A 16,280-nucleotide genomic window follows, 5' to 3' on the forward strand; every position below is an offset into this window, starting at 1 on the left:
CTGTCAGTGCGGATTTCGTGTTGTGATTACATGTACTGTATATATTAGATATTAAATACCCACAGGAAAAATGACTATAAAGACAAATATGATCAATGATAAATTATTCTAACAATAGATTATACATAACTCGATCATTTCAATGAGCAAATATTGATTATTAACTGAAATTATACAGAATTTTCAAAACGTTATCATATGTTTTTCCACTTTTAATCCATCTAAAATATACTTTTTTATTTTTAAAATTTCTTTCCTTACATATAACTTACATAAATATTTGGTTATAAAAAACAACTGACAATCATGAAAGAGGTTAGCCTATGGTGAGGTTCCATGAAGGGCTACCCAGATCAAGGCTGAGCTTCCATTCACTCGCCTGTTTCCCTCTCCGCAGGTCTCGGTCTGTCTCCAGCCCTGACGGATTAGTGCTGATACGCACTGATTGCTCGCACCTGCACTCGGAGTTAACCCCTGCTCCGGTGTGTGCAATCAGCCATGGCAGGTAAGACCCTCAGCTCCGGGAGTGACAGGCAAACAGTCCCACCCAGCAGGCCGAGCCACACACATGAACACACCTGCGTGGGAGATTCGTCCTCCCCGCCCTGGCGAGCACTCAGACTGCCAAAGAAAGCAAACACAGCCTTAAAGCTTCCAAATGGAATCGCCCTACCTTGGGCCACAGATCTGCTAATGGAATTAAATAAATCTTTAGCTGGGCGATAGGCAGAAAACCACTTGCAAATCCTCTTCGTTAAATCGAAAAGCTAAATTTGAGTAGCCACGTAGCAAAGATTTATTTCTGCTAAACTTCAGACTTACTCCGCTGTAGGCTCTGGGCTTCCTGCAGACCCTGAGGAGTGTTTTTTCTCTCAGTTTTAATTGGCCAGGCTTTATTTTAACGTACATCAGAACTGAGAGAATTTGCTACACCTGTGCACTCAGGATAATTAAAATGTTTAATAACAGCACCACAGCTGTTATTAATAAACCCATATTTGCATTTCAGACTTATAAATGCTGATAGAATGAAAATGGTGAAATTATATTTCCTCAATGGAACAGTATTTCATTTTTTACTCACAGTTATAAGAGGGAATTGGAATTATTGAATCAGCAGCTTGGAGACGGTGGTGGAGGAGGGTGTTTCCAGTCCAGCCCGGAGCTGGAGGGGATGTGACAGGCGTCTAGCTGTGTGGTCTGCAGTGTCTCCCAGCACGGATGCTCAGAGCAGCACCTCTGCTCAGTTCAGAGCTTGGTTGCTCTACTCCACTGGCCTCAGGGGAGCAGGCGGGAGGGAGCTGATCCTACCTTCACCTTTCCTGCCACCCTGCAAAATGATTGTAGAGCCCTACAAATGGTTTTATTTCTTTTTTCTGCATTGCAAACTTGTATTTTCATTATAACCAAAACACTTCTAAATATGTGTGTATTTACATCTTACGTAATGTTATGGGATGAGGTTGACAGGAGAGAAAGGCGCACAATTGCACAAGCTGTGCTCTGGGAGAGTTGGAGTACTGGATGGTGAAGAGCAGATACATTGCAGGAGCACAGCGGTATGACAGAGAAGCTTATAAGATTTTGTAATAAAATGGCACAAACCCATGACCTCCATTGCAGCTTTTTATGGAAAACAAGCATATTTTTTTTAAATCAAACGTTAAAAAATAAAATTAAATAAATAAAAGAAATAAATAAAAGACTCTGAAATAAATTATATACAGTACATAATAATAAACTCCTATTATGTGTAAAAAAGAGCTGATGTTTTATCCCCAGTGTCCTGACCAAATTCCTCACTGGACTTGATCAACTTAACATCCTTAAAGTTCCCTCTTCATTCCCTCAGTGAAGTATTTTCTCAATTCTCCACATGATCTGCTGGAGCTGCTAAATGTCACCCAGAAGGGGCTGCATTTCACTTGTAGATGAAAACAAGCATCAAGCGACAAACATGAGGTGGGTTCCTCATGTTCTTCCACACGTAAAGTGTTTTGGAATCCATTGGGTTGAAAAGCACCATATAAATACAAAGAATCATTACTAATAACCAACCACAAGTTTGCTTCATTTCTGTTGAGCCACTTGTCTATCCAGTGTGACAGGAGCAATAAAAATAATTGGATGAAATAAGAGGTGTAGTGAGGCTTAAGCCTGCCTTACAATTTTAAGCCTTGAAAATTGGCCTTTACGTTTTGTTTAGAAGCCCAAACTGCAAAGCCATGATCTGCTCATCATTTGTACTGTACAGTATAAAAGGAAGTCAAGAGTGTGGCTAAAATCGCATGTCATGAGATTTTAAGTGGCTGAACATCTTCAGAAAAGACTTGCTCCCTTGTCTTTGGCTGAATCTTCGTAATGAGTTTTGGACTTTCTGCATAAGCCACTCAGATATGAGGAACAATTTTTAATGTTTAATCTAAAGCAACCCCATATACTTAAGAGAGGCTACAGCTCGTAATTTGCATATTGCTAAGCCTTTCCCTGAAAACCCTGAGAGCAGCAGAAAAGATATCTGACCTCTGGATGGGGCATAAAAATTGCATTGCCCCTTCATAACATGGGAATTAATCACACGTCTGATTACACATTAAATTACCTGGGATGTAAGCATTTGCACTGTGCTTTGGTGTCAGCACATCAAGGTTTTTACAAAGTTGGGAGCATCTGCTTCCTGCAAAAAATCCTTGTAACCAATTGGTTTTTGACTGATACAGACTGACATTCTGCCTGGCTTACCCTTTTTCCTCACAGAAAGGAAAGATTAAGACAATCCCCTGCAAGCCACCTCAACTCTGCAAGGCTCTTAAGGACTGAGAGCAAAGAGGATTCCTCTCCTGGTTAAGAGGAGATGCTGAAGGATCCGTCTGCATTAGCTCTGCCCACCTGGAAGTTAAGGCCAGACCACACCAATGCTGTCTTTTGTCTATCAGCTTAGCCTGCACTTTGAGCACAGACAAAAAGCAGCTCCATCTGTTCTAACAAGTCATTGCTCCAAACCACAGCTACCGCAGGAGGCTAGTTAACTACATTAGGACAGGGCCCTGCCCAGGTCTTATGCACATATTACGAGTTGCCTGTGGTACATTTTATCATTTTATGTGCACGCAGGATTGCTCTGTCTAAACCTGGTTTTCAGAAACACTTTGCTGTATTCAAGTGAAGGAACAGAGGAACATCGGTCAGTGAACTGGTTTGTGTGCATTCAGCGTAGTACTCGGTCAAGTGTTGTGGCTGCTCGCATGACTCACGCCTGTCTTCAACGCACTGACAGCTGCGCTATTTTGAGATGTTTCATCAGCCCAGTGATGGTGCACATGCAAGCCATCAGTCTGCGTTTACCACCACGTTCTGCATATGATTTCAGTCAAAGCTTGTCAGAGCAAAATGAAGGAAAACTAAATTACTTCAGATCAGGCTAATATACTTTTCATTGAAAGACACCCTTTTACTTGTAAAATATAAATGGGGCATTAATAAAGTGTTAATTACCTAGGGTAAGTACGAACGTACCCCTACATATAATTAATTGTATGCTTATAATGAAAGCTAGATTGTTCTTTTTTCTTTTTTGTGAACACAAAAAACATCTGATTGTTCTCAGATATCAAAATGCATAACTGAGTGCTCATTGCTCACCTTGCAAATTGTAAATTGCTCATTTACAGTGTTGTTAGCCAATAATACCCAATATACTACAATATACTCACATACACTAGGGCCAGGTAGCACAGTGGGTGAGTCTCTGTAAAGATAAGTTGTAGGTTTGAGTCCATGCTGCAGACACTGCTGTTGTGGGATGAGAGGGGTACTTTACCCCAGTTGCTCCAGTCCACCCAGGAGTCCTGTGCTGTCTCTGCACTAATACTAAAGATTAGCCAGCAGCTACATCACCTTGAAACCCATCGCTGGCAGCCTACTGAAGCTCAGCAGGTGTGAGCCTGGATGGGAGACTCCTGGGAAAGCTAAGGTTGCTGCTGAAAGAGGTGTCAGTGGGACCAGTTGGGGGCACTTATCCTGCAGTCTGTGTGTGTCATAATGCCCACACAGTGATGGGGACACAATACTGTAAAAAAAAGGTGCCTTCCATCGGATGGGACTTAAAACTGAGGTCCTGACTCTCTGTCATTAAAATGGCACTAAAAATCCCAGGGCCTACTATCGAAAAGAGTAGGGGTGTTACCCCCTGTGTCCTGGAAAATGTTCCCCCTGGCCTTTACCAATCACGGCCTCCTGATAATCCCTATCTCTGAACGAGAAATACGGGACAAGCCACAGAATTGTGAGAGGGGCAGGAGGAGAAATGCAGTTATTCCAATTTGTCTAAGTGACCTGTGAGCCCACTCCGAGTGCCAGTCACCCATTGTAGCTGCACAGCCCTGCACTTAATCACCCGCCTATCTCATCCCTGGCCCTCCAGTCGGGCAGATGGTGCCGCCACCACTGCCAGTGTTTCATGCCAGCGCCTTACCGACCCGGAATACCAAATGAGTCAGCTGTATGCGTGGAGCATTAGCATACAGTTGACCTGTTTGGAAACTTTAATGATGGGGTGCTGGATCTCGGCCTGGCAGAGCAGAAGTGTTGAGTGGGGAAAGTTGGACACAGTGAAAACAAATAAAAGCCATTCGAAAATATCCAGCTGAAGGAGTCAGAGTCATTCAAGGCTCCCCTTTCTTTCTGCAGGGACGCAGCCTCTGCGTCTGTGCATTAATGATTGATGCCAGTTGTCACCACGTCGTTGGCCACCCCTGACTTGCGCTAGCTGGCCAGAGTCATCGGCCTGTGGTCACTCAGAGATGTCCTCTTCATCCACGCAGGCAAGACCCCTCTAGTGCACTAACAGAGTCCTGCCCTGTGACTGCACAAGTAACTGGTAATGCCCTGGAGAGCACTTGTGAAAGATAAGACATGCCGTTCTGAAGCACAGAACAGTACATTGTGCCCTCTCTCACAAATGCTATTACTGTTTTAACCTGAAAATACATTTATTCTTCTTTTTTTCCCCAAATAAATGTAATATTTCTAACATGATCCTACACTTTTACATGTACATTTCAATTTCACTTTTCTTCATTTCCTTCCAGAGATATGAAGCAGTGACAAAAAACTAAAACCACACACTTTCCTGTTTCCTATGGAAAACTCAGCCTTGAAGTCCCCACGTAAAGGCAATCAGACCAGGTCATATGAGATGCTTTTCCCCGGCTAGAAGTTGAAATTAAAGAGCGGAAATTCTACCGTGCTAAATGCTTTTAATATAAAGGGCTTTGTAATTGATATATTAGCTCTGAATGGTCTGATAGCTTGATATGACTAATTGCTGCTGGAAGCTGACCTGTTCAACACTGCACAAAGGTAGGCAGAACTCGGAGATATCACTGTTAATTTTTGCACATCTTTCTCTCCTGTGCTTCCTAGAATTTAGGACAGTACTTTATTTACTGTTCCACTAAAAAGAAGAGTTATGTCAATACTAAATAATGAAAGTTTAAATAAACTGTTGTCTGTCACTGGATTGTTATTTATACCTTCATTGGCATGTGATTTCTGTTCTTTGTGTTTTCTTGTTGCTGTGGTGCTTCAATATTTGAGACACTTCCATAAGAATGACAACTACAAGATAGTGGCAGTCTTAAGCCTGTTAAATTGAACTAAATTCATGAGTAACAACAGCAAGTGTCGACTGTATCTGTATTTCCTAGGTAAATTTGACTTTTTATCAGTAGATAAATGCCTTTTGACTCAAATAACTGGCATAATTGAGCTCGCAATACTGTCCAGTTACCTGATTGTTACATAAATATGTGAATCAAACAACATGATGGTTCATGTTATAGGCTAGGATTTGAATAAGTCACTGCAGTCTGGCACAGAGGCACTTTGGGATTGCTCAGAACATAATTAGACACAATGTAAGTGGGGTCATCGACAGCTCATGTGGTTAAAGGCACACATTGTTAGACTGATGCCTCTTGAGAAAGGACAGTATTGTGCTCATATATTGAAGGGTAATTTTGTTGACAAGGGAACAGTCCTACAAAATTGCTATTTTAAATCCAAAATGCAGAATTCATTACAAAAGTCTGTCCTGAGCCATAGAAATATAATTTGTTTCCAAAAGGGAAGGCATTTTTATCAATGAAAGGGGTACACGCAACCAGTTAAGGCAAATCACCAAAACTATGATTTCATTATAGTAAATAAAGATTTGTTTGAAAATATCTTAGAAACAAAACATTTTCAAGTCTTATTAAGTAAATAAAATGATGAAGAAAGCTTAATTTCCACCTTTTTCTCTAAAAGTTTACTTCTATCTTTCTAACATGTTCAACAAAAATAGATCCAACGTTTTTTTAAGTAAGAAAGACAGCAGAACAGTAAACACACAGAATGTCATCAATTACTGGGAGAGATTAAAGAAAACACCCTCCTTCAAAATAATCTGCTTCTACGTTAGCTCAGGTCTTGCACAGGGTCGAGTACAGTGATGAGAAAGTTTCATGAGAAGAGATTTTTTTTTCCATTTTCCTCCAGACAGTTGCTAAAACCTCATCCACTACTGTCAGTCAGGGGAGACAGTTGCAGGCAATATTAGAAGAGGTAATTACATGTATCAGTCAGCAGCTTTTGTCCCACAGCAACTGAGACTTACAGTACAGAGGGTGCCGTGAGCACTGCGCTGGACTGGAGGCAGAGGGAGTGCTGGGCTCTGCAGCTTCCCTGTACACGCCAGCTGTTGCTCTGGGCTTAAGGCTAGAAATTTTAGTCATGTTTAAAGAAGAAAAGTAACAATAACGATGGTGCTGTCGAAAGATACGGCAAACAACACAACCTCCTTGCTTATGGGTAACTGACCCTTTCCTGCCAGAGGGCAACTTTCACCTCAAAGACAGCTGTTAAAAATCCCACCTAGTTTTACTCACCATTGGCTATCTGATGTTGTGTCGTTGTTCAGTTCAGTTTGGAAGATAAAAGCCCCAGAATGCTCACTGTCTCAATTGTGTTTGACAGCTGCTGGCACTCCGCAAATGTGACTGTAATAAAACCTACTGAAAACTGTTGGGTTATATCATGAACACTGACTGATAGTTTACCTGTCTCTGTCTTTCTCTATGGCACTTAACTGCACAGCGACCTTTTTGTGAAAGGTCCAGGACTTATGAATCAGGACATTTAAAACAAGATACCAACATTTGTACACCATTTCCAAACACATTCAAATTACATTATTAGATGTAAAATGTATGTTTATTGTTGAATTATTTTTTTCTTTAAGTTTTGAATTAGCCCTTAAGGCACCTTTTTATCATTATTTACCTTGACTTTGTATCTGAATAAAGGAGCTCATTTGTACAGTTATTAATGTAATCCACAGCAGCACTCGGCTATATATCATAGGTCAATCTCTATTCTCTTCTCAATCAGAGCATTTGAAATCACTCACACGAAAACCCGTTGAAAAGGTTAATTACTTTTAGACTTTTTAACTATAGTTTTGAGCACTGAGAAATGCTGTATTTTAAGAGGAAAAAAAACACAGATATGAAACTGCTCTTGTTCTATCCTTGTTTTGAAAAAAAAAACATCAACCGCCTCAGACTTCACTTACCACAGCAGTCAGAAAAAAAAACAGAAAAACATACTAAATCATTGATGTTATGGTCTGCAAGGGAATCAATCAGGGTCATCATTTCTGGTGTGTGAAAGAATATAGATATGCAATGGAACAAGTAATAGGTTTATTCCATGCTGAAAAGAGAAGAAAGAAAACTCAATGTTTCGGCTGTGGAGCCTTCTTCAGGTGTATCTGTAACGCAGAAGGAGTATCATCTGAGCAGGAGGAGTCAGGCAGTGCTGTGTGAGGTGTTCTGAGCTGGACACATGTGGAAGCTGCATGGACGGTTCAGTTCCACCTGCAGTATCTGAACTGCCAGAACTCCTGGGATACCAATTTGCGATATCTGAAATAGTTTATTAAATGTTCTAAATTAAGGTACTTTACCTCACTTGCTCCAGTCCACCCAGCTGTATGACCCGACATGAGCTCATGGGCCCGAATACGTCCATCACCAACACATTTCACTTGTTTCCCTTTAGTTTTTGCTGACATTTACTGTAATGTTCTTACCGCTAGAGTCTTCAGTTTGAGAAAGCAGGCTTTGTGGAGGCATCACTTTGTAATTTCACAAAATGGGACACCTGGGTAGGGTCTGCAGAATACTTCTGAAATATGCTTTATGTTATCATTAACTTTTACACTCACTAAAAATTCCCAGTTATACTTCAGCACAATACACCATAATAGCGTGAAAAAATTCACAGGTCTAAATTCCCAAATATAATTAAATCTCAATAAAAGCAATAAGAACCATTTTTGAAAAGACTAGACTTTGCATTATTTGACTGAAAAGTACATAATATAGTATATATTAGTCTGTTTTTGTTTAGTTTTGTTTTGTGAATAATTTAGAAGGTCAATGTATGTAATATTACCCTTTTTTGAAAAAGAGTCAAGGGGAAATGACCCAGCCTCAGTCATATAAAATATTACACGTCAACAGGTATTTATGTGGGATCTTAAGGAGAATTGTTTAAACTACTTTATGATGGGCAAATCTAGCCTTCAAAAGCAAATGGACTAAAATTGATAAGGATAGGATACATAATAGGAGATTTTATAATGAGCCTTATCTGTTTTATGTAAAAAGGGATACGCTTTAATTATGGCACATATAAACTTTTGCACAGTGGGTTTTCTAATGAAAATTCCTTTGTTGGATCTCCACAGGATTTCCCACCATTTTTCTCTCTGATGAAATTAACTCCCTATGGTTGGCCAGCAGGATTATCTCATTTTAGCCAATCAGCTTGGGAGCTGGCATTTACCTCACAAAGGGAGAGAAGGTAACTGCATCCATGGCAACAGTTGGCTGTTCTCTGTACAAATTCGGATCTTCTGACATAATGAAAGCCACTAGGTTGCTTTTTAGATGATTAATCTTTTCCCCTGTGAAACTGCTTGAATACATTAGCGAAACAAGTATGATAAATTTGTTTATCCCAGGACAATCATTAGAAAATTACTCGCAAAAGCAATTCTCATTAGAGCTAGGCTCATGAATGGCAGACCATATGGTAGATGAAAGCCGCCAGAAGAAATGAAATCTGCCCGCATCTGCAACAGGTTAGAAAGTTGGGAAGGGTGCACAAATCTCGATCTGAAATGCTGCGCCCCCCGCCCCACCAACAAATCTGTTGAAACAGATTCACATGTACCACAATATATGCTGTATATAAACATTCAATCAACCTTATTTATGGAAGAAAGCACACAAGACGAAAGGGAGGGAATGAGAAGGTGAAGCAAAAAAAAAGTGTTGGCTGAGATATTATTAAACGTTTTACGATCACACCGTTGCACTGAAGACCCAGAACAGAGTATATAACTGTACATATCTATCTGAATATTAGGATTCATTTCGTTGGAGGAGTCATTTTCATGGAGAATCAGAGAAAATGTAAGGATTTTATCCCTCCGCTGATTCCTTCTATGAAGTGACGTGTTCACTCAGTACCGAGTGGAGTTGAAATTTTAAATGGCTCTGCAAGATCTTAAATTTCCCTTTAAAATCTGGGAATATTTCATTAAAGCATAAACTACAGGAAAGACACTGCTTTAAATATTATTAATGGAACTAAAATGCCATGCATGTGTGTAGACTCATTTATTGAACAAAAGTTAGTGGAAAAAAATATTAAATGTCTATTGCATGCAACTCATGGTGTTCATGCTTCTTCGAGATTTGATTTAAATAAACCAAGTACAGTTTAAAAAATAAGGACAGTGCACTTAAAAAATACGTTCTACATATAATATCCAAGTGTCATCACATAACAGTTTCTAATGAGTATGGGCAAGGGATGACTCTGTCTATCAACTACAGGTATATATAGACAGGCCAAATTGTTTCTTTACTGACTGACATAAAATAATCCTCATTGCTGTCCCCAGGAAGTGTGCAGGCTCTGAGCGCTGTTCTGAACAATTAATAATTTAAGAGGAACAAATTTTAAATTTGACACCGTTTCGGCCAGTTCAAGTTTTCAAAATACATTCAGTATAAATAATTTAGACTGCAAATCCAATATGAGGGCACTAGACCATAATGATAGATAGAGAGGTCTAATCTGACATGTGCCTGGCTGGATTGAAGAACGAGCACATGATTATGGCTCTATAACAGCCTTTGGAGGCTCTGGGTCAGTCTCTGTTTAGCAAGGCAGAGATGGCAACGCAGTGGATGACACAAGCTTTTTCGGCCGATTGTAAAAAATCGGTTTCAAAGGGTCTGACTAGGATAAACAACTTTTCTCCTGTATCTACTACTCAGACCTGGTTAAAGGCACTAAACAGCCTAGAATTAGCTCTTCAGTGAAAGACTGATTATATTACTATACTATTAAACCTCAGGTAAAATATGATTAAGAAAAAGAAAAAAAGAAGGCATGATCATGTAAGAATCCACTGCATGTTTTGTGAATGTGACGTTGAGAAAGAACTGCTTCCCTTGCATTTGGGTGAGGATGAGCAGTATGTGCTCACACAGGAGATCTGGACCAGTTCCTGGAGGAGGAGGACAAGGAAGGAGCTCCTGCAGAGGCCGGGGTTACACTGAGCCTGGTGAAGCCAGGCTGGAGCAGGGCTACAGAGTTTCAGACATCTTCAGCTCAAACATCCTGCATCCTATGCATGAATTATTCCTTTTAATTTTACACCAGGAGTGATCTTTAATAATCAAAAGCTAATTGTTATACACATAATGAACCAGCCAGATTCTTCTGAAACGACTGATTTTGTTTTTTGACTGAAGAGTTGCACTAACTCCTTTGCTGAGCTCTTAAAGGTCAGACACTGAGTTAAACATGATTTCGGCAGTCGGGTTGGATCCTGGTCGATGCGATAGAGGGATGGAACATGTAGAGAGCCACTCGCCTACCTGAGGGATGGGCAGCCCAGCTGTGAGGATGAGACGGTCCAGCACCCCCCACCCCAACCCCTCAGCCAGGGAGCTGCTGCAGGGGTGTAGATGGGCTGGCAGGGGCTGCGAAAGACATACGTGAAGGGAAGTCCCAGGTGCGAGACTTATATATGTAGACGAGTGGAAATGTCCAAGATTAGGATCTAACCTTCTTTGCAAACTGAAAAATGTTTTCTGATCATTAAACGTCTCATTATCACTGCTGGTTTTCCAAGGAGCCCTTTAACAGAGAAAGAGATCAGCTAGAACACTTTTTCTTGCAGAGGGATATGTGAATGTTTTCAGGTTGTCCCAGTTGTTCCTGTCCTTGGCAAACTTTATTATCACGCTATTGCATCCTGTTCAGCACACAGACTTCACGGGGGGATGCTCAGTTCAGACGTGTTTCAGTTGTGAGGGGTGTGTAAAGTAAAGGCGTGCAGTTTGGGATTAACTGTAATATTATGCAGAACATTCTTACATCCGATTATGTTTTTAAAAGCAGGAAACTCTCCGGTGAACTTTGACATAGGTAACAAATATCTCCAGGACACAGTGAGTCATGACACTGTCACAACTAGATTATAATACTTCCAAATTGCAGCCTAATCTTTTAATTAGGTGTAATTTCTACTTGTGACCAGAAATACTGAAGTCTTTTCATATTAATGCATGTTTTGCCCACAGTGAATTAATCTCCTTGAGGTGCATTCTTTAACAGGAAACACAGAAAGCCAAATCTGATAACATTATTATTATTTAAAGCTATATACATATACATTTGTTTTGTTAGTGTTGAACAATGATTATAGTAATATCGGGAAATACTTTTTATTTACATTACAATAAGGTAAAGAATCCTTGATTAAGAGAACTCAATTGCTTCTCTGTAATGGTGGTGATTTTGCATACGTTTGATGAGAAGGATTTATTATCAATAAATCCAAATCACAGAAAGCAACAAAATCTAGTGCTAACTTAACTCATTCCAACTAATTTTCCTCCGCGCAGACTTGTTTTGTCATCATTACTCTACGCCTGGAGATTTAAGCCTTAGGCATGTCTTGAGTTTCAGAGGAATGACCTAACAGGTGCATTCCTGTCTTGCGTCTAAGGCAAGGATTAAAGAAGGAGAAAGCAATTTACACACCAGCTTTGTATTCAAGCAAACTGTGAGATTTAATTAAACTATTTATAGTGTAACACACTTCAGTCATAGAAGCAAATAATATTTTTTAAATAAGTATATAGCTATTGTAACATACTGTATCAAGTAACAAGAGTTATTATACAATTTAGTTTGCTTGTTTTGTAGTTAATGATAATCTTTATTTTATACTTATTTAAAAGTAGCTTCTCAAAATGCTTTACAGGAAATGTAAAAAATAGCTGCGTGCCTGGCGGAAGAATGGCACAGGATGCTGGGAATCCTTGAGTTTGAAAGAATTAGAGCAAGTTCTCATCTGTTGACTTCAGAACAGCACAGAAAGGCTGCTTTTCTGTTCTCTCCAAACAGCTCAACCTCCTGACATCGGGGAGTATTGTAATACTACTGTAGTGTGGTCTATGCTTTACAAAGGAGATATGGAACTGGAAAAAAATATGGAGATATGTAAATTTTGGGGGAAAAAACAAATATTGAAATGTATTGAAATTAAAAACAATAGGCACAAAGATCTTCAGAAAATGTTTGATACATAATTATTTTATTCCCATGGTTTGTGCAAGACAGTAGGCTTTACTCCTGACAGTCCCAAGCTCCTTTGGGTCTCTTGAACCAACAGCTCTTAATGCTAACTAGGAAGTATGTGAAATGTTGGAGCCAGTTTGAACTATCTCACACAGTTTCAAACTTTTATACATATTTCAGTGTTTCACCCTCAGTTTTCCTAAAGACTTTTAATTATTTTAGATACCATAAACAATTTCATATTTTTGAAATTTCATAATTATTCAGGTCTGAATACCTTTATACTTTGTATTTTAATTACACTAGTTTTTAAAACATTTTAAGAATTTTTCTTGTGAACACAGAATGACCCCTTTCATGCTGATGCACTGAGTAAATCCATCATGTCTGAGACAGAGGCAACACGGGTCACTTCCTCTGAAGATATGATGCCTGCTTGTTGCAGCTAGAGAGCAAACACATACTGGTTGTAGAACTTAACTAATGTGGGTCATGGGGGCCTGTAAAAGGGGTCAAAAGCAGTTTGACAAGGACAGCATGTCTGAAATCTTCTTAAATCTCCCAAAAATGTTAAAATGTTTGAAAACCTTCAAAATCCTTGATTTGAGAAAATACACAAAAAGCAGTTCATTATACATTTTCTAACCATGTGCTACACTTGAGAATTGTCATACTTCATGTGATAAATTTACAACTCATCTCCATAACAACAACACAAATTTAGAAGCTACAAGCACTAACAGACATAAAAGAAATCAATTCCCTTTAGGGGGTCTGAGCTAGTGGGACAATCCTGCTCTCTCTGGAACCTTAATAACACAGAGCACAGCGCACCCAAAACCTGCTCCCAGGTCCATTCGCTGTGGTGCCCCAGGTTTCTGATCCAAACAGCACCTGATCATGGATTTTAAAACCTGCGATCATGAACATTTCATATAATACATGCCCACAACTCACAGTGCAAAAGGAAACAAGGACATTTTGCAGGATCATAGACATACACACACTGTGCAGCAGTGGAGATATGAAGATATTAATCTGCATGATCAGGTGCTAGCTGGATTAAAAACTGGTGGAGCAGGAGATGACCAGGACAGCTTTGGAAGACGTGGTTAAACTGCTGCTTGGGTCATCCTGCACTACATGAACAGGCAGGAATGGTGGTAAGACTGAACACTTAAAAGGTATCTTCTTTTACCTGGAAGTTTTGGTTATAGACTTGTCCAATGATTTTCTTTTAGAGAACATTAAATTACTTAACATAAACACCAATGCCTGCAATTTAAATGTGATACTTTTGCTGCCTACTGTATGATCTTATATAATATTTTGGAAACACCTATATTGATAAAAATAACAGAAAATATTAATCATTGATCTATTATTGAATGTTAATTAATACTGCATTAATAAGTGCTACTTAAATTAGTAAACATCCATTCTTTGTTCATAAAGAATTAACAAAATGACTGTTGCTTAAAATATTAATGTAATATTAATATTACATTATAATATAATTGTAATACTGAGTTTCAAGGAAATACATTTTTCCTTTCCTTTTTGCAGGTGACAAAGACTTAAAAGAATAATAACAAAATAGCCTGACACATTACATTAGTTCTGGTGTGGGCTTGTTATATCTGCACATTTACATCAAGGGTGAGTGATGACAGTTCTTTGGATTCTTCTCTGTCTTTCACCCCCTGGGAGGAGTTTAGGCAGAGATCTCTCCCTGAGTGGTATTTCTGCGTTTATTGGTAACAAATATGGGCATGTTAGTAGTCTTCCAGGTTAGGAGCTTCAGTTTCCCCACAACACAGCATGAGATGTCCAAGAAATCTATACTGAAACAAATTGTTCGGCAATATGACAAACAAACAAGCATTTGGATTGATTATCGGCATCAAGCCTGTAAGACATTTCAGCTTTGAAAAATAGTGACCATTTTTTTGTACTTTGAAACAGGATGTTCTTTAACTTCCTAGAGATGAGTTTGATAACTCTACAGAACTTTGCGTTGGGTCAATGTTCTGTGAAAATTCAAAGCCACGCAGGTGCTTCTTAAAGATTTCCTTCCTGTGTGTTTGCACAAGACCAGCACCAATGTGAGTCTCCCTTTGACAATGTGTGGCATCCCTCCGATCAGACGTTGGACTGATTTTTCTGAGAGGAAATGGACACTCTTGTGTAGGGCAAAGCTCTCACCGGAACACTTGCGGACTTTCAGTTTGTGCTGTACAAGCTGACACCACTGTTTGTACATTGTCCCAGACAGGCTCAACAGAATTCTGATCTTCCTGGTTGGTTGATGATGCAGGCAGAGGTTGTCATCAACCAAAACAAAGCCCAGGAGCCTGAACATAAGCTCTCACTATCTTTTCTCATTCCTTCACAGCAGCGATGGTGCCATCTCGGGTGACACAGAGGTCTGTGCTTCCATGTTCACCAGTTCCATTAGTCAGATCCTCCAGCACTCCAGCTGTGCTGAGCATCATGATGCTGCAGGAAGACATTATCCTGCTCTGCCAGTCAATGTACTTGTAACAGACTGTTAGCAGAGAGGAATGGCTTCCAACCCCTAATGTCCACCTGATGTGATGAGATACACTGCCTTTCTCGAGGACACCAGTGGGAGTCAGGGTGTCATAGGGTCATGAAGTAAGGCTGTTCTGAAGCTCTTAGCATCTTACTAGTCATGTATAAATCACCTTTTATATAACATTGCCTCCTTACACAGCGATGTTCAAATCTCCTTTAGACAATATTTGTAAAAGGTCTCCAATATGGCTTTTAACACTGTGGTCTTCAAGTAACGCTTTTGCTCTCCGTGCATCATGGTCTCTTGGAATTGCAGCTAGTCTGCTCTCCTCTGCATATCCAGATGCTCAGACTCTGGAACACGTTTAATAATTGAATGACATCACATCTGTTAGCGTTCTAAGATTAACAAATCAGTTAATGTCCGAGCTACTTAAACAATGTCTTGTCCATCTCTGAACCATATTAGACTTCAAGGTAAGGCAAAGAAAGGGCTCTCATATGAATTCAGTTTTGTGGATACATTGTTTTCAAATTTATCAAAAATGAGAATTTACACCTCAGCCTTACTCTTGGAGTTCAGCAAAATGTGAATTGCATGCTGACGGGTGAGAAGAATATTTGAACTTCATTATCAGAGACTGGAATTTAGTTAAAACTCTTATTTGTCAAAATAGGTCAATCTCAAATAAATATTGAATAATAAGCATGTAATATCTTCCAAATGTTGCAGAAAATACTATTTTATTTCTGAGGTTCAAGAAAAATAGATTTTCTTTCAAATAGCATGTATTGAATGTCCCGTTGGCGCTTAGCTTCTTTACTGCAATGTTCAAGGTTAGAGATTGTGCTGCTTTTAATGCACACGTGCTTAAGGCCAATTGGAGATACTCTTGAAAAACAAACAATAAATAAGATGGTAATGAAGTACCTCGATGTGTAATATACTTTGAAGTTATGTCTTGCAAATGCATTGTTAAACATTTGACCAAACTACACATGCACAGAAAAGAAAAATGTTCAATAAA

At 39.4% G+C, this 16,280-nt stretch overlaps 1 long non-coding RNA gene across 1 annotated transcript; it reads left to right on the forward strand.

Moving 5' to 3' along the window:
* Window positions 1-207: 207 nt before the first annotated feature.
* LOC148677406 (uncharacterized) lies at window positions 208-3,084 on the forward strand. The gene is made up of 3 exons (XR_015930864.1): window positions 208-505; window positions 1,087-1,962; window positions 2,758-3,084. It is a non-coding gene; the product is annotated as an uncharacterized LOC148677406 (long non-coding RNA).
* The last annotated feature ends 13,196 nt before the right edge of the window (window positions 3,085-16,280 follow it).

This window comes from Lepisosteus platostomus, chromosome 2, assembly GCF_059453375.1.
Source record: "Lepisosteus platostomus isolate fLepPlt1 chromosome 2, fLepPlt1.hap1, whole genome shotgun sequence".
NCBI classification, from domain to species: domain Eukaryota; kingdom Metazoa; phylum Chordata; class Actinopteri; order Semionotiformes; family Lepisosteidae; genus Lepisosteus; species Lepisosteus platostomus.